This window comes from Pseudochaenichthys georgianus, chromosome 10 (genome assembly GCF_902827115.2).
Source record: "Pseudochaenichthys georgianus chromosome 10, fPseGeo1.2, whole genome shotgun sequence".
Lineage (NCBI taxonomy): Eukaryota > Metazoa > Chordata > Actinopteri > Perciformes > Channichthyidae > Pseudochaenichthys > Pseudochaenichthys georgianus.
In genome coordinates, this window is record NC_047512.1 from 26915876 (window position 1) to 26936287 (window position 20412).

The window sequence follows — 20412 nt, forward strand, 5'->3', positions numbered from 1 at the left end:
CCTTTCATGAATAAAAAAAAAAACACCCTCTGTGAGAATATTCCGTTGTACATGATAAAATGGTGGGCTGCTGCCTTTTGAGTGATGCCGAGGATCTGGCTGAATGCAGATGGAGGCCACGGGTGTCAGTTCTGCTGCAGCTCTTAAACAAAAAGCACTCCGGCTCTCTCTCTCTGCAGCCACTGCCGTGTCTGGATGGATATGCCAATAATCAGACAGTCACCTTGGTAATAAGGACAATAATGCCATAATAAGCCGTTCTAGCAGCGTGGCTTTCATATGCAGACTCAACAAAGGTGACTTTCTGGCATATGTTTGTTTTAACAGCTTTGGGTAATTTTGGCTTTGTATTCCTTTTAATGTAGAGGGGAGGGCGAAAACAATGCTAATTAGGCTTTGTCCTTTATCATAATGGCCTTGCATTATGAAACACCCTGTTAATTTCTCTGCTTTCCCCGTGGGCAGTTAAATCATTCCCAAGGAGGAGCCTTATGCATATGAATGTCTAAGTCTGTATCAGCGTGGACTCCTGCTCCACGCTCCGTTACAAGTTCTCCTTATGCAGCGCAATGCACAAGACAAGTGAAGCTCAGCAATGTGAAATAAAGGCTCGTCTCCTGTGATGTTTTAGATTTATGTTTTTTTTTACATTTTTTAATTTGTTTTCGTGAGCATGAAAGCAGATGAGCATTCAATTTCCTATGTGTGAAGGCGTGTGTGCAGACCATTATACAATCACAAAGAATTTAAATGATTAGAAACGACCGGTTTAACAATATTTTCTCTTCAGTAGCTTCAGTTTCTGAATATCATCAAAATCATCACTCCAGGACTTTATCTTTCTTTATTGCTGTGGAACTTATTTTTGCTACAAATTGATTTATGAATGACTTGATTGACCTCTTTTGTATTTTCCTTTTATGCATATGAATACTAAATAACTGTCATTTTCACCCACTATATCCTCTGACCCTTATCAAGCTTCAAAGCCTAATTTGATGCATTTGCTTTTGACATTTCCCTTTATAATCAAGCAGCACATCTGACATTCACAAGTGTTACCTCATCATGCGCAGATGCTGATCACAGCACAGAGAAGCAGCATAATTGACTTGTTAGTGAGCACATTAACAGCAATATCACAGTTGTTAGTACATTCATGACATTAGATTAGGACAAGCGTGATGTGACTGGAACGAAAAGCGTTTTAAAGTTGAACGAGTTTACAGTTGAGGAATAAGGATGTTGTACACAGAAACCACTATGAATATCTTTTCTCAGTTTGACCATGTTATCGATCCATTCTCTCGGTTTAGACCTGTCTGCGTGTATGGGTAGCCTTGTAAAGAAATGTTGTATATGAAAACTGTGGGACATGGTCTGTTACACTGTATATTGTGTTAAAATATGCCTCTTTCCTATATTAAAGGATTTATGAAAACAGATGAGTGTTTCTTCTTTTCTTTTGTTTTACTCATGGTTAACTCAAGGATTGTGTTTTCAATGATGTACTTTTCTTTAATATATCCCCTTATTTGTACCTTTTATTTGTATATTTACTGTATTTGATATCTTAAAGGTCACATGTCATGGCCATTTCCACTGATCATAATTCCATTGTTGTGGTCTACTAGAATAGATTTATACTGTGCAATTTTCCAAACTCACATTGGTTTCGCATACAGCATCTCTGTAAAGTATGTGTATTCACTCTCTCCACTAAACGGCTCGTTGCAGCTCTTTCCCCCCCCTCCCTGTGAGCCCAGTGTGCTCCGATTGGTCGGGACCAGTCGGGACGTTGTGAATCGCGCTAAGCTCCGTGGAGGTGTGATTTCCTTGTTTAGCGATACACAGCGAAACACAGCCAAACTCACCCTGAGCACACACAAAGTCACAGCCGAAGTAAAAACAATAAGTGTGGCTTGATATTGAGTAAGAAAAAGGTTGATAAACGCTGTGAGAATGGGTCTGCAGAGAGAATTTCGCCGCGATCCCAACCGTCTGTTATCAGCCTGCAGCCAGGGAGGAGAGATCAGCAGAGCTGCATGCACTGAGTGTGTGAAGAAGTCCGTGGATTGGTCAATTTGGACCAATCAGCGGGGGCTTAACGCAACGGCTCAGCGTACGTAATGTAACGGCTCCACGGATTGGTCCATTTCATTCCGGGGACGACATGACATCATGATGTCCCCGGAAGAATCAAATGGACAGTGACGTATCTCCAACGAGGCGTTTTGGGGAGTTCTTCTCTGTGTTAGAGTTTTACTCGCTACAGGGTGTACTTTGAGGGTTTTGACTCTGCAGACCGTTTACATGCATAAAAACCTTCATAACACACAAGGGGACGGGTAATTACCGAAAAAGCATGACATGTCACCTTTAAGGTACTGATTATTTTTGCAGATTGAAACCATACACCAACTCATGAAATGTAATTTGTTATAGAACAGAAACTATTAAACATTGTATACAGTATATTGTTTAATAGTTTCTGCTCTATAAAAAGCATATTAAAGTGCTCGACCAGCTATACTCAATCAAAACATGTTAATCTATATGCCGTTGCTGTTAATATATATAATATGTATTATATCAGTCAGTGATTTAACTTTTGTTACATTTTTCTGATAATAGTAGATTGACTTTAACAATGCTATTCTTTCCCCTGTGTTTCTCTTGCTTCTACCGAGTGTCTGAATACTTCTTCCACAGTTCTGTGAGGAACGGGGTCAATCAGCGCTGTGCTCTTTTTCTACTGATAGAAAATGAGGAATGAATGCTACACTAATTGTCCCAGTTACATGGGAAAGTTGTTTTTAAGGTTTTCTGTGATTAGGAAATGCTTTTAATTTATCATATGATGGATGAGTCAGCCAATAGAGGGAGACAAATAGGGACATTGAGCTCAGGCTCTGACACACTGACACACTGCGATTTCATCATGTAATCCTGTAAAGCTGCAAAGACGCAATGCAAAAACTGCTGAAAGAAAAAAGGAAATTAGTGTGTTTTTAGACGAGCAGAAAGCAGCGATACAAATCCATTCACTTACCTGCTATTAAAGCTGTGCCTAGATCAAAGAGTTACCCTCCATCAACTTCAGAGACTATTGATTTTGAACAAGCAGCTCAAAAACAAAAGACTCCTGGCGTTGGAGCTCATATGTCTTTTATTCAACACTTCCTGGCTACGGGGAACGGCAGCGAATTATCGTTTGTGCCTAGCCATTCTTGAAAATGCTTGAATTTAGTGTCGTACCTGTTCACATAAAACATGCCGCGTCATGGCCGAAAGGACAGCGACTTCAGCCAAGATAACTTATTTTTGATTAGATTTAAAGCAGTTGCTACCATGAACAAAGTCTTTCCAATAAATACGACTAGCCTTGTGTTTTTATCTGCAGAGGAAACATCATGTGACAATCAAACATCTGCACTGTAGTTCGTCATTCAGAACCAGACTGTTATTATCTAAAAGGATATGGTTAAGTGATATCACTGCTTCATACATCCTCTATTTCCTGCAGAGATGGGGTCGTTACTAATTTTTTTTAATATATTACATATTACTTTAAAAAAAGTAATATATTACACTACTTCGTTACTCTCTACATAAGGACGGGTGGCGCAGTGGGCTGTGCGTTTGATCATCAGATCAAGGGGGCGTCGGTGAACTCCAGTTCGGAGTTGCGGATCGTATAGGGGCGTTTCCTAACTTTTTTTATCCAATAGAATAATGACACTCAGCAGAAATACATACTGTAGGTGGCAGTAATGCAACTTAAGGGATTCCATGGGAATTCCGGCTCTTCTTGCTGAGCCGGATCATTTGGCTCACCAAGAAGAGCCGGCTCTTTCGGCTCCCAAAGGGCTCTTCAGTTTACCACATATTATACCTTTTAATTAAATCAAATAGCCCTGTTTTGACTAATGAATGATGTATATGTGTACACATATATCACTTAAATTATTCAATACATCCTTTGTACTGAAGTATTCAAAAGTAAAAATTACATGTTTAATATAAATGATTTGCTGTGGCCAATTGTTTTCATTGCATTTACAGACCCGTGTAACTCTCTGATACCACCCAATGAATGCATTGACTTGCTTGTAGAACCACGCTACACAAAACAGATAGCAACACCTATAAAAACTGTATGGTCCACTGTATCAACCTATATAAAGTATATAAATATATGTTTTTCTCCCTGCAGGAGAGGGGAGCGTGCTTTGAGATCAGCTGCTAGGCTACAGCGGGGAGAAGAGGGGGACAAAAAGAGATCTCCGTCCTCCGTGTTTTATTCTTATAGAAGTAAGAAGAGAAGTAACGGGGCAGAAACCCTCCTTTTTACGCAGCGGTCCAGACATAGACATCAAACGGCGACACATATTCAGTTGCCAGTTACTTTTGGCATTAGGGCAGGGATATCTAGATACTTTCAAGGTTTGACATAATGAATTGTGCTACTTTTAAAGCAAGCAACGATGTTTTCAAATCTGTAATCAAAAAGCTCCTCAAAAACACTATAGAAGCAGTTCCTGCCGTTGTTACGTTAGTTCAAACAGTAACAACGGACTACTTTTCTTAGCGGATGCATGTCAATTTAAATCAATACATAAAACTATTTTTTAAATCAATAAAATCTTTTTCTAAATCCATAAAAGCATTTCAATTATTATTGGGAGTCATGTCGTTACTTTGTTGAGAATGTGGCCATGTGTAATAAGCGGGATAATGTCCACATTGCACATTGCATAATGTGCCTTCATGCCGATCTAGATCCCTCCGCAAAAACAAAACAAAAAACGGCTCGTTCGCGGGCGAGAGCCGGCTCCCGTCGTTCACTATAGGATCCGCCCCTATACGATCCGCCCCTATACGATCCGCCCCTATACGATCCCCCTCCTTGCTGCGGTCTGCAGCCAGACTCTATTGGAATTTGCTACTGTGGGTATTGTCCACAGTAGATGACCATTACATGTATGTATGATCTGTATGTGTAATGTGTATTTGTAAAGCGCTTTGAGAGTCATTGATAAAGCGCTATAATAAATATAAGGATTATTATTATTATTATTATTACTTTACTCGCCGAGCACGTACGAACTGAGCATGCGTGAGTGGCAATAACTCTCCTTACCAGCAGGCGGCGGTAGTGTGTATTCGTCATTCAAAACAGGCAACAACCGGAAGACAGAGAAGAAGAACAGACGTGATATAAACAAAGAACAAATAGCTTCACCTTAGCATGTGTTCTCTGCAGGTGTTTGACGTGGTGTTTACAGCAGTGGATAACAGCTTCTGGCCTGGACACACCTCACAGTCACATTCCTGTCTATTCTTCGGACGAACTCAAAATAATGGGCATACCTCCACCGCTCGAAAGTTATCGCTGTTTATGCAGCACTGCACGTGGAGATGTGGACGCGCAAATCGCGCAGATTACGTACGTAATTATGACTGATTTAAGTAAGTAACAAAGTAACGCGTGTCGGGGCAATGTTAGTAACTGTAGTGTGATTACTGAATTATAAAAGTAGCGCGTAGTTACACTACTCCGTTACCGACAAAAGTAATATTATTACAGTAACGCGTTACACCCAACTCTGAGCGATATTTATCTTACTTGTTTCATATCAATTTGATCAATAAATGTTCTCACAACAGGTTAAATGTAATAAAGGACATGTTATATAAGCATTATAATTCCTAAATGGCTTGAATCTTACCTTTTAACAACAAAAAACAAGCTTTTGAAATGTAGCTAGTAGCATGTAGCTGTGTTGGTCTGGCACAAGGATATCTTGGACTTTTTTTTTTTTTTTGGACATCTTGGACATTTTGTTATGGCAACACAAAATTACATGACCCACCAGACTGTTCAGTGTGTGTCACTCAAGCCCCCAAGAAGTGCGCCGGAGTCTGATGAGAATATTCGTTGTGACCACCGGCGGTACTACACTTCCTTTAGGTTGCTGGGCCCGGAAACACTTTTTCCCATTGACTTACATGGGGAAAGAATGGTCTGTAACTCGTTGGATAATTTTTTTTAAACTAAATAAACTACCCAGTATGAACGTTTGTATAGCCCTTATTAAAAAAAATCGTTCCTCAAGTTGTAAAAATGTGCTAATAACGTTATTCTGAGAGTTATTTCCCTCTGCATTATGAACGTGCATCTAACCCACGGGACCGCGCCGCCCGGCACGTTCATGTTACGTGTTCAGTACATGAGTTTGTCTTTACCCATGGATGCACAATAACAACGGACCCATATCGCCTTACTGCCAGCCCACGGAGCTGTAATAATGGATATATTGCACATGTTTGCTGCAATTCATCATTTGTAAAATATTATACTACATGGGCTGTATGATGTAAATCTTGTACCGTAAATGTTGTATTAAATAAAGTTAATATTACCGACGTTACATTAACGTCCCTGTAGCTTATTATTGCACTAAGAAGCTTATTGCACTGTGTATATATATATATATATATACAGTGCAATAATTATTTCATGCTAAATGAAGCTCTGTTGGATATCACTAGATCCTGTTACAGCGTAATATAAGTACATGACGATTGATGTGTACATTAGCATAATTACTAGCTAGCCGCTAGCTGCTAACTGCCGCCTCATTAATATCAAATCCATCATAACAACAATTAATTACCATGTTCTCATGAACGCACGGTGCTGTTACGTGTACGCAAATTGACGTGCTTGATGTGAACAAGCATTTTGGTTAAAGTTGCGCATGCGCTATGAGCGCACATACGGGTACTTCTCAGGCATGCCGGGTAATCTGTGACGTTTCACTCTCTCAAAAGTTGGGCCATTTTATCATCATGCGCTAATGAGAAACTCTCATAGGAATGAATGAGGCCCCGCCTCCCACGCTGTATCCAGTTCTTATTATACATCCATGGTGTCACTAGGGACTTAATGAGTTAACATAAAGGCTAAAGCTGTATAAGGAATCTTTCAGAACATTTAAATGTTACATCTGTGTCACCGTGTTTTGTTATAGGTAAAATGTGAAATATGTTCAAGAATACACATGTATGCAATTGTTTATAACAGATATGAACATTACAGTCACATACTAATAGTACGTATACAAATCATATAAACATGCTATACAATGTTAAACATATAGCACTAGTATAAAAACAAATATATATATATAATAGGCCTAAAGTAAACATAGTTAGTGTGTTTGGTACCTTTCATGTCAACTGGAGGTCATTACCTCCAAGGCCTATTCTAGGAACTAAATACTACTCGTGTGCTGTTCACATGAGAGGCTGCTGGACAAGGATTTCTGTCTTCTGTAAGAATTTAAAATGTGAATGAAGTTAAAATCGGAAGCAGCATAGATAGAGGTCATGCATTATTGCTGTACAGCCTCAAACCACATGACATTTTGTCTAACTGACTGGCGCAATGATCAGACTCCATTTAGTGGTTGGATAGTAAATCATGTCTTTGTTGTTTATGTTGGTTGAGGTCATCAATTACATAAATAAAGCTAGCATTGGATTAACCAAGAGTTTTTTTTTTTTAGCTGCACTGCAGGCGAGGTGGTGGTGAATTGTTTAATAATTGTATGAAGCACACAATCATTTATAGAGTCTAGCTCTCGGCTAATGTCATATAAACTCAAACTGCGGCGTGATGGCTTTTACCCCAAGTAATGTAATGTACATGTAATGTAATGTAATTTACACACGGCATCTATTGCACGTCTGTCCGTCCTGGGAGAGGGATCCCTCCTCTGTTGCTCTCCCTGAGGTTTCTCCCATGTTTCCCTTTAAACTGTGGGTTTTCTCCGGATGTTTTTCCTTGTACGATGTAAGGGTCTAAGGACAGAGGGTGTTGTATTGTCATACTGATATTCTGTACAAACTGTGAAGTCCACTGAGACAAATGTAACATTTGTGATATTGGGCTATATAAATAAACATTGATTGATTGATGGAATGTTGTAGTCAAACCAGGGCAAGGAAAGTTACTGAAGTGGTAGTTTGTGTTTTATCTCAAGTCTTAAATCCCCAAAATAAGTTGTGTTAAGTACACATCGTCTGCTCAATACCAAAAAGGATACACAGGTTGTTTTGTCCAGTGTGTCTTATGTGTCTCGTATTGTTTTTGCCTTCAGTACTAAAGATATGTAAGTATTAACTTGTGTTGGTGTCAGTGTGGAAATAAACACATCCATTGCTTCATGTTGATTGTTAATCTGACATTGTTGCATTGAGCCAAGTTTATAGGAAAGTGAAGCTGCCTTAATACCAACATTTGGTGCTTTTAAAGTCATTTTCGTTTCAGCAAACAGGTGCTACACTTGCAGAAAAACACAAACATAGCAGCTTTATAGAAATACTGTGTAACATTCATTGTTAGACTGCGCAGTCATCAAATTGCAGCAGAATTGTATTTCTTTGCCTGAATGGGCCACATCTCTTCATCATCTTGTGCAGCTATTAAACTCCTGCTTTTGATTTCCTTATTCTCAGGATGACGTTTAACATCAATTTATAAAATAGGTCTGATTGAAGAGCTTTTTCTAGTGAAGAATCGCCAACCTGTTGACCGTGACCCGATTCCTTGAGGTGCTTTGTATGTCAATATTTTAGATTTAATAAATTATTTAGTTTCCACCTTAATAGTTTTTGTATTAAGTACCGGTAAATGCACTCTACTATATTTTTAAAACATTAACTGGATTATCTTTGGCTGTTTTTAAACATGTGAGTCTTTTTCTGACCTAAAGCTGCTCTGCCAAGGAGGTCTAAAGGCTGTTTTTTTACCCTGCAGAAATGTAAGTTATTTTTCAGTTGGTCGTCTATACTGTATATACGATCATGTGAATGACAGCAGGGGCCTCGGTTGCACATCTTGGCAGTCATGCTGTGTCCGACTCACCAAAAGTCATTTGTGTTCAGGATTTCACTGAGTTGTTTTAATCCTTTTCTGAGTAGCTAAGTTAGATCCACACAGTTTGGAATTAGCCAATTAAAGAGTATGTTGGTGGCTCATTTCGCAACCTTGAAGGAGCTGTGTGGCCTCCATTCAACACCAAGAGAAAAAATGCCTCTTTCTCCCAAAAGTGTGTCACTCTGAGCTCAACCTTATATATTTATCCAAAAAGAAAAGTTTTTGCAATATAAATACAATCCATGCTTTAAAAAATCCCGTTGCAATAAATGGAAAAAACACAAACCTTAATATGGTTACACCATTTAAGCAAGCGTAGCAAATCTTTGGTTCAGACACAAATTAAACCCACAACTTTTGAGTAATAGGTGGACAACCTGCAATAGATTCAAGATTCAAGTGCTGATTGATCTGAAGGAGCATCAATCATCCAGGAACACCAACCCATTATGAGGCAGTGGGAAAAGTTCCTATGGTTCTCCACGAGGGAAGGACTAAGTCAGCCTCAAGACAGGGATGTTTGTCCCGCTGGCATGGACAGCAATTGATTTTATTGATGCGCTCTGCAGAGAAAATTAAACCCACCAAACTGTCAAAGGCGCCCTTTCAGTAGCGGGTGACATCACATGTGCAACAGCTAACTTGGAGAAACAGACATCACATGACAACACTTGCCTTTTCATGTGGTGTGTTAAAGCACTCTTTGAGAGCATCTAGGGCAGAGATGAAGCGGCATCAGGAAGTTATTGATATTCAGAGGTTGCTAGAAATATTTGGGGAAAAAAACATGAAAATGTTAAGTTGTGATCCTTCCTCCTTATCTGTTTTCGTTGTTTGAAAATAATATAAATGTTTGTCTCTTATCCTTTTAGATTCAACCACTCATAATCTGCAATCAATTTAACAGACGATGGCCTTCAAACCAGACAGGTACACAGCAATGATGTCATGGTGTCTGAACTCAGTGGCGTTTGCTGTGGTCTACAGGACCTGATCGGTTGATGGTGTAATTGAATGGGTTTCTGGAGTTATCTGAAAAACAGTGATCGAATCAGAGGCCAATTTAATTAATGGCAAGAAGAAGGATTGTGGCCCAAGCACAAAACTCCCAGCAATGCTCTTAATCTGCTGGCACCTCGGTCACAGGAGCGTGCCGTGGGGTTAAGTTGAAGGATAGAGCTTCTCAGGCCAACCATAATTCACCCAAGAGGCTCTGCTTTAAAGACAGAATCACACAGGAGCTAATTGCATGTCAGCCATTTTTAGCTGGAATATTTATCTCTGCTATATATATCTATAGTGTTTTCAAGGCGCTTGACCGTGTGTGTGTGTGTGTGTGTGTGTGTGTGTGTGTGTGTGTGTGTGTGTGTGTGTGTGTGTGTGTGTGTGTGTGTGTGTGTGTGTGTGTGTGTGTGTGTGTGTGTGTGTGTGTGTGTGTGTGTGTGTGTGTGTGTGTGTGTGTGTGTGTGTGTGTGTGTGTGTGTGTGTTTCTGAGCCAGGCCACTTATGGTGACACAGGTTTTATATGTAAACCAGTTGATGGAGGGCTTTTTCGGTCTAAGTGGGGACCAATCGTTTCCACTACAGTTGCATTTATTACAATAAACACATGCCTGGGAATGGTTGCAGTTGAACATGCATTCCTCATGGTTAAAACCTGTTAGGCCCCAAGCCTGTTTTTCAGGTTTCAGGCTCGAAAATGACATTCCCAGAACAAATGACCATATCTTCCCTTCTAAAAGGGTTACATTAATAATGTTTTTTCTCAAAGTAATGATAAACCTGTGAGTTGGATGTAGAAAAGTCAGATTCAATATAGATGCTTTTTATTTTAAAGAAAATTCAGATTGAACATGGTAAAAAAACTGTAAATTATAGTGTCCGTCCAAAAAATATGTTGTACTTATAGTGAAAACTAACCTTGGATGATGGGTTAGTAGACTAAAAGCTTTAGGAATCCAAAGTACAACATATAATAAGTACCCTGTATCAAGATTGATGCAAAACAAGTGATATTTGACCTTTTTAGACAAAGAAAACCCTCTTCTGGGGCCATTTGGGGATTTTCCATATCTCTGGCCCCCCTTGCTGGATTTTGACATGTGACATATCTTTCTAACCGTCAGAGTCAATGGAATCGAGGGGAACTCCCACCTAGTCCTTATTTGGTAATGTGTGTGTGTTAGACTGCCGCATAGCCAAGACCGGAAGCAGCAGCAATGGTGGCTACCATTAGCAGCTAACTTTTGCTCTGCGATTTTTACATAAAAATGGAATTATGGATTATAAATGAAATCATTTTTTTATACAGAAACGTTAAAAACCTATGGATTAACCGATTCAGCCGCGTTTGTTCTCATTTTAATGCCATTGAACACGTCTTTTGATCAGATTGACAGCTACGGTGAGCCGATCTCCCTAGAAGCTCCGTAAAGGTACGTATTGTGATGTCTGTGTTTGCTTCCCCTGTCGCGAGTTTGGATCACTCAGTGATGATACTATATACCTAAATAATATGTGGAACCTCAGCTTTAATCGTATAACACATTAATAGGTTCTTAAATATTAAGATCCCCTGAGACACAGTGTCGTGAAAAAAAAAACAGGGTCAGCATTTGCTGAATTAGCGTACTTGTAATTCTTCCTTATAAAGTCTTTGAAAGACTTGTTGATACGACTCTCGCTTTCTTATGGGAGTCAGTTGAATGCCTCACAGGAATTCACTTCATCCGATACAATGTTCTTATTGCTAGTTTTTCTGCTTGTAGGCCAACTTTGTTGTTTATTGAAATTATTTCTAGCACCCGTAACTAAAATTGTGAACACAGTCAAACTTCATGCTAATCATCTGCATGTTAGCATTTTCATTATGAGCATATTTGAATGCTTACATTAGCATTTAACCCAAAGCATCACTCTGCCAAAGTTCAACCTCACTGACCGGCTAGCATAGCTGTAGACACAGTGATGTATAACTGAAATGTAACTTTGGACAGACACAGGAATGCAGTTTTTCTTGGCTGGTGACAGTGTGTATGCTAAGCTAGGCTTACCGTTCACCGGACTTTTCTTCATATTTCAGTACAGACATGAGATCATTACATGCCTGTTTTTGTGTGATCTTAGAGCTTGAAGAAGTTGCCCCAAAACACAAAAAAGTAGTGCCTAAAAATAAGTCTTATTTCTCATCATAAATACTGAAGAATTAAAGTGTAAAAGTAAAGCTTTTTAAAGGGCTTGAATCGTGTTAATTATCGAGGCAATGGCTGCCTTTACAGAATATTAGTCATGTGACACTCCACCATGAAGGGATCAGCTAATGGTATCCTGAAAAAGAATGATGACAGAGGAAAGGGATGCTGCTTTGGCCGTGTGCAGTTCCTCAGTGACAGCAATGAGAGCAGTTTCTGTGGAGTGACCTGCCTTGAAACCAGACTGGTGCGGATCCAGAAGGTTGTTCTGATGGAGATAGCAGGAAAGTTGTTTAAAGACAGCGCGTTCAAGTGTTTTAGACAGGAACGGGAGGAGAGAGACAGGCCTGTAGTTTATAACATCAGACGGGTTGAGAGTGGGTTTCTTCAGGAGAGGGTTTACTCTTGCCTCCTTGAGACTGTTTGGAAAGTGACCAGAAGTTAGAGAAGTGTTGATGAAATGGGTGAGAAACGGTAGAATATCAGGAGCGATAGTCTGAAGGAGATTTGAAGGGATAGGGTCCAGAGGACAGGTGGTAGGGCGGGCAGAGGTAACGAGGGTAAGAACCTCACTTGGCGAGAGAGGGGAAAAGGAGGTTAGTGTGCGGGTGGAAGGAGGGTCTGGTGACCCAGTGGTGGGTAAAGGTGAGTCAGAAAAAGAAGAGCGAATATCATCAACCTTTTTTTCAAAGTGGTTAACAAAGTCGCTTGACAGAAGTTTAGGAGGGGGGAGGGGCTTTGGGAGGGTCCAAGAGGGTGGAGAAGATGGAACATAGTTTTTTAGGATTGGAATAGGAAGATTGGATCTTATCTTGAAAGAAAGTGCTTTTTGCCTGAGAGATCGAAGAAGAGAAAGAGGAGAGGAGAGCCTGATAGGTTAGGAGGTCGTCGCGGTGTTTGGATTTCCACCGTTTCCGCTCTGCTGCCCTAAGGACGGTTCTATTAGCACGCAGTGTGTCATTTAGCCAGGGAGCAGGAGGGGACTGACGAGCCTGCCGAGATGTGAGAGGACAGAGAGAGTCCAGAGAGGATGAGAGAGTAGAGAGGAGAGTTTCTGCAGCAGAGTTTGGAGGCAGGAGTTGGAACGAGTCAGAGGAAGGGAGGGCTGAGAGCACAGATGAGGCAAAGGTAGAGGGGGAGAGGGAACGGAGGTTACGGCGGACAGGTGCAGGATGAGAAGAGATTAGTTTGTTATGTTTGGAAAGGGGTAGAGAGAATGAAATGAAGAAGTGATCGGATGTGTGGAGCGGGTTTACAGAGAGGTTAGAAGTAGTGCAGTTCCTTGAGAATATGAGATCAAGGACATTGCCAGCTTTATGAGTTGGTGGGGAAGGAGACAGTGAGAAAGCAAAGGCGGTTAACAGAGATGTTAGTTTGTCTATCTTCCCTGTCTGGAGGTTGAAGTCTCCGAGAAGTACAGCGGGAGGGCCAGTTTCAGGGATGTGTGAGAGGAGATTATCTAATTCCTCCAAGAAGTCCCCCAAGGCGCCTGGTGGACGGTACACTTCATGTACCAAGCAATTTAAGCTTTATTTAGCATGAAATATGGATTCCTATCCACACAGCCGCATTATCTGCAGGTCACCCTTGAAAAAGACATCTTTTGATCTCAAGGGGCTTTCACCTTGTTAAATAAAGGCTACAAACAAGGCAAGGTTACATAACACATGCAGCTGCCAACAAGTCCTACTTAATCATATTTGTGAGAAACAGGTTTGTCAATACCTTCGACTTATCCCTTACCATCTTTAGAGCTGCAGATTTGTTTATCTCCTGCCTGAATCTATGTTAAGTTAAAACAAGGCCATTTCAGCACACGTCTCTTATGTTTGTTTTGAGTGAAGCCACAGACTGATAGCTACTGTAGCTGAGAGCGACATCAACCGAATAACACTACACAGACAGTCAAATCTTGAGACAACCTTGATGAAAGGGACCGTTGTACTTCTCAGGAATGGATGAGGGAGGTCCAAAAGCACATGTATCACAAATTCACAGAAACACGTGCACAGACACTAAATAATTCATTCAAACAGTCCTGCCATTTTGATCCAATTTACATCATATTTTCAGTCAAATTTAAAGCCCCAACTTTAAAGCTTTCACATAATCTTCATCAACAGATTGAGTCTGCCTGGTAGACAAGAAATTCCATCTGCGGATGAAGATCATGTGATATGATCAAAGGCAGCATAACAGCTAATTAGGCAAAATGGACCCTGTGTTTACCTGCGAATATTTGTGAATGTAACAAATAAAGTTATGAAACTGCAAATCCTTAAAAGTCTGACAACAAAGAATGCACAAAAGACTAAAGTAAAAAAGAATGTCCAGCAATAAACAGTTTTCTCATAGCCCTAAGGCTCTTTCATATCTCCACTGTCATTCTGCGAACTTTAAATCACGTGTTTTTTTTTGTTGCATACACACATTTACTGCAGCCAACACACACACACACACACACACACACACACACACACACACACACACACACACACACACACACACACACACACACACACACACACACACACACACACACACGCACCGTCAGCGTGCCAACACTGTTTGAATGATGTGTGGTTAACGATCTATATAATAAATGATGTACTGTACTCCAAGTGAGCACAGCGGCCTTGGTCTTGTCATTACTGTTGGCGGCCATATTTATATTTTAAACTCCAGAGCAGATTTGTGCACCGAGCGTTTGCACCACCTATTTAACTGGTCTGCTGGTTTTGGCTGCCAAAACTCTCGTCTTCTGGCCATTTATGGCCCCCTGGGCTCTGAGCCAAAACCTTAAACCATATTCTCCCCTTTAAGCTCCACAGCGAGAACAGGACGTTCTCTGGCAAGCCCACTGCAACCACCACCACTGTCTTTTTGCAGATTCAGAGTTTCCTTAATGCTTCAGAGAACAATATTAAAACTATAAATGAAAATGCTAATCACGTAGTTGCTATTGAGGAAAGACAGAAGATGATATTTTCACAACTTTTTTTGCCTGAAATGTATGAATGACTTTCTGTGGTCTCATAGAGTTTGATAAGAAATAGAATATGAACAACAGCAGGAAACTTTGAGCGGCATGTATTTATCGGCAGTAGACGTGGCCGACCAGCATGCACTGTGTAAGGGCTCAGCAGGAGTCCCTCTCAGCAAGACAAACACTACGGCCTCAGGCTGTGCGTATGAAAGCGGAAAAGTGTTTTTCAGTGCTGAAATTGAATGTCGAAATCGATGTTCAGATTTAGTTTTGATATGGCTTAGGGTTGTCATATCACATTAAGATGGATACCCTGTGGGAGGTATTGCCAGGAAGTGTGATGAGGAGAATCCTTTCCTCCAGGAGCAGCTAATCAATATGCCTCTCAGACACTCTCTTTTTCAGCCTGAGCACCACTTTTTTTAACACTGCTGACACAGTTCAATTAAACTTGTGTTGAAAAAAAAAATGGCTGGATTCAGTGGTTGGAACTCATTTCAATGTCAGTACACTCAAGCATTTCCATCACTATTTAATCTAGATCTCACAACTTCCTATAAGTGGATGATCAAAACAATAAAGGTTTGATGCATTTGGATCAGTGCTTGAATGTAACCTAATCTCAGTCTCATAACTGGTTTATGTGTTTGTTTGAATGCATTGAGTTATGACAAATCACACCTCGCGAGCGTGGTTGCATCCTCTGCCATCACTCCATCAGCCACGCTCAGAAGGAGACGGAACAAGTGTGGAAGTGATTATATTGAGGTGCCCCAAGGCTCTACACAGGGTGCCTGATCAATATTCAATCTCAGTTATTTCACCCAACATTACCATCCCACACAGGGCTGCTCGATGACTGAGAATCGCTTAATCAGAGGGAGTAACCAGACACCGTGCGTCAATAAGTGCATGTGAGCTCGTGTGTTTAAAGTAGGTGGAGATATCATGTTGAGCTTTTGATGCCCTTTAATACATTTAAAAAGGACACCTTCCATGATGAGAGAAAAATATTTGTTGGTAGATGTGCCAATGTGGGTTCACATGGGTGGATGTGGTATATATTAGTTAGCTATTAGCTGTTGTTTGTTCTGTGGATAATTGCGAAAGTGGATAACAGATATAGAAACATTTGCTTGGAAAGAATTTCTGCTGGGATGTGAGAAATGTGGCATTGGTTTGAAAAGATTCTTGAATCACGCAGGTTTACATGCATGAGTCAAATAAATCTAATTGTCCAAAAGTTTTGTATCTCAATATCCTTGTGAAAAAGCTCAGGGCCATTCCCACATCAATTAAACAAACTGATGAAGACTATGAGATGTGACTTGAGATTTTTTTAACATAGATCTTTATTTGATCCCCTTCTTTTGAGCATCAAACCCTCACCACATGTAGGTTTGGAAGATGACTGGAAAAAGTTTGTAGTTTGCTTCTACATTGAGAGCATGTATTCTTCTATCTAATTTGTCATATTTAACGTACCCACCAACAGAGGTTATATACACGAGTTTACTTGCTTGAAACGCAGGTACTTACAACATAAACTGTATTTGAGATTTGGTCGATGTATGCATGCAACCTACAGTTACCCATTACACCCTACTTGTAACTCCACTTTAAAACCACTGCTTCCGTTTTCCACACAACCTTGTGCTCGTACGCAGTCACGATTGTTGGTTTGTGTGCTTTTGAGCACCCAGCATTTCTTCTCCATTGGTCAGCCCTCTAATTGGTTCACATAAAAACACTTCAGGCCCGTCTGGTACTCTGTATTACTATTATATTATTTTTGTCTCATTAGAGCAGGGGTGGGGAACCTCTGGCCTCCGGGCCGTATACGGCCCGCGAGACAATTTGGTACGGCCCTCGAGGTAATTTCTAAACACACGCAAAAAAGAAAAAATGTAAGTAATCTAGACCGCAAAAAAATTAAACAAGCGAGTGCCTGTTTTTCCTAGCCAAGGTCAAGGTCCTTGAACACAACACGAGCCTAACGTGTCTTCACGTGGTATATGTCTCGACCAGAGTCTCGACCATCTGACAGGGGTGCAGTTCTGACGGAGAGCACCAGAACGCCGCTCCGGCACTTCAGAAATTGCAGTAACCATAAGGAGCCGTACACATGCCGCAGTTTCTGCGTGGCTGTGTCTTTAGCTGAAAGCCCAGTGGCGATCTGTTCATGACTGTCATACTGATCATACAGTCACTAACATCTGGTTAGCTAGCTATGCTAACGAATATTAGACGCTTTTTCTACAACCAGTGAGGTAAAGGCACATCTTTATATGATCATTATAAAAAAATAAGAGAATAAAATATAGGTTTAACAGGTATAAAATACTATATCACAGTAAAAAAAGTTGTTATTAATAAAGAAGAATACAGTTTGAAAGGGGAGTGATTTGTCAAATATTCATAAAGAAAATTAAATCTGCTTCCAGTTCTGTTTCATATGGGTGTTGAGAGATGTATCCATAGATCTCCTAATTTTGCTCTCAAAGTGCACCAGATTGATGCTTTTAACTTAATGCTTAAAAAATCTTCCCGGGGGGGCATGCCCCCGGACCCCCCTAGAGAAGGTTAGGCCCCCCCACTTAAATCATGTTCACATGGAGAGGAAACTAAATACATTTGCACACATCCTGTGTCCATATCTTTCTGTTTTGGTGGTCACGCCACAACATGCGCGTGCATGCATACGCGAGTCATGGTGAGATATCTGGATTAAGAGGTTGCTTTTTCTTTGCACAGAATGAAATGAATGGGCTGTGATTTTAGTTTTTTTAAGCAGAGGTCAATAATTTGTACCTAAAATGGCCCTTGAGAGGAAAAAGGTTCCCCACCCCTGCATTAGAGCTACGGAAGTGGTATATTTTTGGCATCAATTGGCCAAGAAATTCATCAGAACCTCTTATCTAATTTGTAATTCAATGGGGTACCCCAGGGTGCGCAGTTTTCTGAAAGAGTCAAAATTGGAAAGTACAGCCGTCAATAGCTTCTAGCTATGGTTAGCAGTGGGCTGAATTATTTACAACATTTACTGAAATTCTACCAATATTAACAGGCTCTCTATTTGACAAGTTCATCTTTCTTTTTTTGTGTTGCCTTGCAGTGAAGGAGCTGTTGCAAATGCTTAAATAGCTACTTTTACTGCAGGATATTTTGCCATTAAATAAGACTTTCTAAAGGGAAGTGCACACACATCTGCATTTGTAGATCAGCCAATATGGACGCCATCTCTCTTAAAAGACCTGTGATAGTCTCCTCTCAAGGGCGAGATCTTCCAAAGCCTGAAAACAAAGCCAAAAGAAGGTGAAAATGTCTAGCTGTCTCTCAAAACACTAAAATATATGCTGAAAGGTTACTATTATATCTTCCCATTTAGTTTCTGTCATATTTCTGCTCACTTCCCTTAGTCTTCACTCCATGGGATTAACCTCATATCGAACATCTTCTTGGCCACACTGTGTTTTGTATGAGAGCAGCTTAGGGCAAGTGCTTTACACAAACACTCAGAAGATACGGGTATCTTTGTTGCACTAAATCACCCGGCACACTTAGGTTCTCAGAGAAAATACAAAAAGCTTTATAAAATGATTAATTTAGTTCTCGTGTATTCTCCTTTAGAGACAAACATAATAGCGGTGCCATGTTACATTTTCTCTTTGTTTATGTTGTGGGACTGTGATGTATCCAATAATCTTGTTTACTGGACTTTGCCTGGAAATACTGCTGAGCAGCTTGCTGTTGATTATGGCAAAGAGAGTGGGGACTTTTACTAGAGTATGATTTTCCTAAAAGCCTTCACGAGAACACAGCACATTTTATTGATTCTTAAGTCGTGCAAGAATTACACAAAACAGTCTTTCAACCCAGACTTGTCTTAGTTTTCTTCAGAATGCATGAATTCTGGATATACAGTCTTTGTAACTGCAGATTCATTTTGAACTTCCTCCGGGCCTTCATTTGCAAGGCCTGGAGGAAGGTATTTATGAGAACAAGGCTGGTCATTATGTCTAAATGAAAGGATTGCATGACTTATGCTTTATGAAACTAGCTCAATACACAAACAGTGTTGTGTCTCGGCAGATTTGTTAATATTATTTCTCTGTTTAGTTTAAGTCCGTGTCTGCTACCCTTTTTGTTGTCTGCCATTTCCTGTTTTACTTTGTCATTTCCTTTCTTATTTTCAGGTAGTTCGACTCCTACCTTGTCACTATGCTCACGGACCTGATTACCTGCCCCGCCCTTATTGTTTGCACAGTAAGTCTCTGCCCCAGCCCCAGAGACTACAGCTGATTTTCCCATGCCAGCTTCCATGATTCGTCTTGCTCCTCCGGCGAAGTTTTCAGGCGGGTCTGGTAATTGCAGTCCTTTCCTAACGCAGTGCGACCTGCATTTTACCTGCCAGCCAGCTGCTTTCTCCAGCGATCTAGCCAAGGTGGCGTTCATTGTTTCCCACCTCACGGGAAGAGCGGAAGCCTGGGCTATACGGCGGAGTGGGCACGGAAGTTTCCGGTGTGTAAATCACTACAACTATTCACGGAGACTATAAAAAAAATCTTTGACCGAACCACACCGGGGAGAGAAGCTACCAGAGCCCTGACACAGATCTCCCAGCAGAATCAGAGTGTGGCTGACTACGCCATTGATTTTCGCACTTTGGCCATGGACAGTGGTTGGAATGAAGACGCACTATATTATATGTTTTTCAGCGGACTCATTGACTGTGTGAGGGATCTTCTTGTTCCTCTTGATCTTCCGCCGGATTTGGACAGTATGATCGCCTTGGCTATACGAACAGACACTCGGCTGCAAGAGCGACGGAGGGAGAAAGCCAGGAAAGCGTCACCTCCGCTAGCTAAACGATGAAGCTCACCTCCAGCACGATCTCCACGATCTTTGTCGAGAAGAAGGATGGATCCCTGAGACCCTGCATCGACTACAGCCCCCTAAAAGACATAACCATTAAGAACAGGTACCCCCTCCCGCTTATGGCCTCAGCGTTTGAACTTTTGAAAGGTGCTAGAGTTTTTTCAAAACTTGACCTGCGTAACGCTTACCACTTGGTAAGGATACGGGAGGAGGACGAGTGGAAGACTGGTTTTAACACTCCAAGCGGACATTATGAGTATCTGGTAATGCCTTTTGGTCTAACAAATGCACCTGCTGTTTTTCAGGCTCTCATAAATGATGTGTTGAGGGAGATTTTTGAATCGTTTTGTTTTTGTCTATCTTGATGATATTTTGATTTTTTTCTCATGATGAAGATTCACACGTTCCGC